General features: G+C 46.1%; 1 protein-coding gene across 1 annotated transcript in view; it reads right to left on the bottom strand.

Annotated features, from left to right (window-relative positions):
- Nucleotides 1-464, bottom strand: part of NSG2 (neuronal vesicle trafficking associated 2) — a 37,753-nt gene extending 37,289 nt beyond the window's left edge. The window contains exon 1 of the mRNA XM_035338795.1: nt 235-464. The gene's annotated coding sequence lies outside the window, so the exon portion shown is untranslated. The remainder of the gene's footprint in view (nt 1-234) is intronic.
- Between the last annotated feature and the right edge of the window lie 4,701 nt (nt 465-5,165).

Here is a 5,165-nt window from a genome sequence, read left to right as displayed (position 1 = left end):
CCACCAGCACCAGCACTAGCACCACGACCAGCATCACCCACCAGCACTCGCCACCCCGGGAACCGGTCGCATCCCCCGGCCCCAGGTGCATTTCACCCCCCCACACCCCCCCAGTTTTTTTGCGGCCGCTTTGAGGGGTTCCCCCGGGGGTCGCCCGGCGGTGAGGGGGTGCTGAGGGGGGGGTGGGCTGCGGGCACCCCGCGCCCCTCCCGCCGCCCCCCAGCCCTTACTTACTGCAAACCACGCGGTCACTGGCGGCGGCTCGGCCCGGGCGCTGCTGCGGGGCCGGGGGAGGGGAGGGGGGGGGAAACTCGGCGGGGAGGCGGGGCGGGCGGAAATTTTCGGTTAATTTATTCGATTCGCTGTAATTAAGGGCGGCCGCCGCGTGCCGGCGGTGCTGAAGGGACAGCGCAGCGCGGCGCTCGGCTCCGCAACGGCGACTGAGGGCGGGGCGGCTCCCCCCCGCCACACACACACCTCCCTCCCTTCCCTCACCCCCTGCTTCTCCTCCCCTCACCCCCCTTCTCCTCCCCTCAGCCCCCCCCTCCTCCTCCCTTCCTCGCCCCCCCTTCTCCTCCCCTCACTCCCCCCCCGCCAGGCGCGCACCCGCTGCGCGGCCTCGGGCACCCCCTGGCGTCCCCGCCGCGCACGGCCGCGCGCCCCGGCGCCCCCTGCGGGCACCAAAAACGGGTCGGGAAAGGTTTTTGGGGGGTCGCTGGGCCAAAGGGGGGGGTCCCCCGATCCACCCCCCCCTCTTGACCCAGCCCCCTGCAGGGCGAGGCTGGAGCCTGATGGGTTTGTAACTAGAGCGTTTGCCTCCCGGGCTGGCAGTTTGGCATCTTTGGTGAGACCTAAATATACCCATAAAAGGGGTATTATGTTCCCATAATAAAATGGTGAAAATGTTTTTAAAGCCAGACTTGGCAGAGCAAGGCCAAGCACTCGAGGCGCTGGCAGGACCTCGCTCGTGGTGCTGCAGTTCCAGGGTGAGAAGGGTCCCAAGGCAGGTAGGAGAGGTGGGACAGCTGAAACTATCCACTGCTACCATCACCTGGCACGGTCCTTTAAAGAATCCGTCTTTGCCAGCTTTTAATGCTTAGGTTGGAATTTCCAACTCCCACAGAACATCCCATCCAGACAAGTTTTCCTGCTTTCAAGAACAAGGTTCTGCCATGTATGAGCCTTTACTTGGAGTAACTCTTACTCAGTGTGTTAAAATTTGTCGGCAGGTAGCTTTGCGAAGTGCTCAGAATCATCTGCTAAATTTGACCACAGCTCAAGGTTTGGGGAGTTCATATCCATGCTGCTCTGAAAAAACGTCTTAAGCTTGGGAGCAGAATCCTCCCCAGCTCCATCCGTTAGACATGTTCAGCTCAACTCGACAAGATTTTCCCTGTAACTACAACTCCAGGTTGCTGCAGTCTGCCCAGGAACATACCTACAAAGAAAGCCAGCAGACTGCATCCCTAAGAGATGGGAGAATGTGCCTCTTAAAAGGAGCATAAACCCACTCACTAAAGACAATTGATTAAATTAGTACATGTAATAACTTAATAGTGCAGTGATACCAGAAATCAACCATCAATGCCCATCTGGACTAGGATCTGTGTAAATATATAGCAAGCTAGAAACCCTGCAAAACCCGCCTTCTCATGCTCTGCACAGAGATGAATGCCGTGTTGATAGTTTGGCTCCAGCTTGAGGACCTTCAAAATGCAGCGTTTGTAAGGAAATCTAAAAGCACAAAATCCCAAAAGCAAAAAAAATCCTCCTTTTTTTTTTGGAAAGAAATTGCCCATTTCAGCTTGTGCTCATTGCCCCTTGGTCTGCCCACAGCGAGAAGAGGCTGGCTCTGATCTGAGCCATCTCCAGGCTGAACAATCCTGACTCTCTCAGCCTCTCCCCGTATGGCAAATGCTCCAAGTGAAAAAAAAAAAAAAAAAAAAAAAGCAATTGCAGCAACTCTTTCCCCAACTTTCAATATATTACAGATTATATCATATGATTTGACTATCCAAAGAGACTAACAGACTCCATCATTATCTTTTCCTGAACATACACTTTTGAACTACTCTAGCTCCTCTCTTAGCAAAATGGCTATTTGCAACTGAGGAACTGGGAAATACTATAAAAAAAAAAATCCAAAGGAAACAACTGCATTGTAACTCCATAGAAATGGCATAGTGGTCCTCTACCTTTATCTGGCAATTCTAAAGGGACATGAGAGTGCTTTGTTGAAAAGCAAAGCTTGCAGATACATTGTGTGATAATTAAACCAAATCATTTTCATGCACATCAACATCAGTAATGCATATTCTGCTAGCCAAAATAAGATCTTAGCAATAAGTAGATAGATCCTCTTAGTTAAGAGAATGTTTTAAGCAACACTTTCCACAAACAAAGTCATGTTAAATCTCCAGAATCACTTGTGCAAATCCATGGAAAGTGTGGTTACAGCATGAAAAATGAAGTTGCAAACACGGCACCTGCTTGTTCAGTATGTCTACTCACATAAATACACTGACATGCTTGCAGAGTTTAATACATTAACCTTTGTTGGCTATAGCTGAATACTCTTCACAGTAACATAGCTAAGGAGCAATGAGGTGAGTCCCATACCTTCTTGTGCATTACTTCTGCTGTTAAATACAAATCTGCAAATCTACCGATAACTAAACAGAACTAAATCCTGCTGAGGATATTCTGTATAACCCAGAGAGCACAGAGCAATGCTGCCAGCACTCAAGCACTGGCAGTTAGAGCCACTTTGTCACTGGAAGGCTTTTAGTTGTGAGTACTAGCAGCGAGAACCTGCGATAAATGAGCAGATGCAGCTTTTACCTTACGACTTTTCAGAACAGAAGCACATTTTAAGCAACGTCTCAACGGCACCATCTGAGAATTCTGGCAGCATGGCAGATGGAGATGTGCAGAGAGATACTGTCTCCCTCTAAGCTGTCATTGGCATTACACCCAGTAACTTTCCTTTATTTCCTCCATGAGACCCAACTGGCCCTGTAACCATTTCAGGTCATATGCTCCGTTTCAGTTTGAAAATACCTCTTTGCAAAATACCGGTTTCACAGACAGCCACAAACTACCAGCAGTGAGTTTACAGAGCAGAATGCTTTATGGAAAAAAACGGATGCTTAAAGTTGCCAGCAAGATCCTAAAAGCAAACCTTCTCTAGAGACAGCATTAAAGCAAACCCAAGTGAAGACAACAAATCAAAGAGTAACGTACAGCTTTTCTTATGGAGCGAATACAAACTCTGACATTTCCACCCACACAGAGCAGATCAGTGACTGGCAATAAGACAAAGCAGCAGTACGAGCAACGTGAGACTCCAGAGGAATAAACAATGTATTTCTGCTGTCAACAAAAATATATGCCTCTCCTTCTTCATTTAATAAGACTCACATGATGTCTTATTTTATATTTCCAGTTAAACAAATCAGAGTAGAATTACGTTTTTCATTATCAGTTTACACTGAAGATTATTGGCTGTCTTTAAGAGGCTCGATATTTGTAACAGGGCTTGGGTATAACATTGCAGTGTATTGTAAATTCTGCAACTCGTAAACAAAATGTCACTCAAAATAGTCCAACTTCTACCCACTCCAAGCCTGAACATATACATCAACTGCACTTCAATGTTCATGAATATTATTTTCCTTACTTGCTCCATGATCTACAAATTTCTTATGCCTATTACATCTCTTCATAAAACATATTTTCTGCATACTTTCCCTTTAGTGTTCTTGTACATTATTGTAAGTAAAATATTATTTTTATCTCTTCTCACATATTGAAAAACTGACATTGGGCTCTCAATAAAAGTATTTGAAAGCACGTGGACAGATGGTAGAAATTACTAAGAGGAGAAAATGCAGAACTTGTGAGGACAAAGTCTCAGGAAATCAGACCAGCCAAGGCAGGGCAAGCCTAGGAAGAACATCAGCCACCTCAGACTCGTCTCATGAAAGATTGGGTTTGTCTCTCAGACATTCCCATTAATTCATTTCAAAATGAGTCCCATAGAACAGTGACAAGCAGTGAGGAGCACAGTTCAGGTGACAGGTCAAGCCAAACCCAGCCCTGACCTGAGTCCTCTAACTTAACAAATACTATATGTCACAAATTCACATCTGTGCTTTCCTGTGAAAGACACCATGACGTGATAGAAAGCAACATTTAGACACAATAAATGCAAATCAATATGGGAAGGAATCTCACCACATCCTCAACCTAAACCCCAAGTATGGAACTGTTCCCACTAAAATGCCTGCCTGCATGAACCACAGACTTGTGGAAGTTAGAAAAGGGCAAGTCCTGTGCCCAGCCCATGCTCTGAACTGCTCCTCACTGCACATCCCCTGTTGGTTTGCTTAGTCTGGGACGACAGAGCTGAGCGAGGAGTGCATTTCTGTTCTTTGCCTTAGGAGACCACTCCACAGATAAATCAGTATCATAGCCAAGAATTTTTATCCTGTATGGAATTAACGAAATTTAAAATACCAAGGGGTGTAAAAAGTAATTATGTATATTTTAAGTTGGGGTTAACTACTTGTAGCCTTTGCTATGGAGGAGATCATCCATTATGTGAAATTACATCAGTACTGCTGACATCCTGTCACACGCACATTAGGAAAAAGGAAAAAAAAAAAAAAAAAGAAAGAAAAAAAAAAGCCATGTTAATCTATTATTCATTTCAAAATACAAGAGTTTACAAAGATTCTGGAGGAGAAGAACCATTTGTCAGTGCTTTAGTGAACCTTCCTGCACAGCTCTTTTAATCTGCCTCCATTCCTCATCTGTGCAGGAATGCCAGGCATGCAATAAATTTCACACATTCACAGCATGAACATGTTCTTGTCATGATCTCTGGGAAGACTACACAAATCAGACATATACTCGTAAGCAGCCCAGCAACATTTGCAATTCAGCAAAATCTCTCAGATGAGACACACCTGTGAGTTCACAATTTCAAACAAGAAGAAGAGATAATCTCATTAATATGCCCTGTACACGGAGCACGGAAGCTGCGACAACAGCCTGTTCTAAGAGGGGCCACAAACAACAGGAGGTGAAAGCATGCAGCATCCTCCAGCAGGTATTCAGCCCCTCTCTGCATCAAGGCACACTCCCTTCTTACTCAGGGGCCT

Source organism: Oxyura jamaicensis, chromosome 13 (genome assembly GCF_011077185.1).
Source record: "Oxyura jamaicensis isolate SHBP4307 breed ruddy duck chromosome 13, BPBGC_Ojam_1.0, whole genome shotgun sequence".
Classification (NCBI taxonomy): Eukaryota; Metazoa; Chordata; class Aves; order Anseriformes; family Anatidae; genus Oxyura; species Oxyura jamaicensis.
This window is presented reverse-complemented; position numbering and strand designations above follow the sequence as displayed.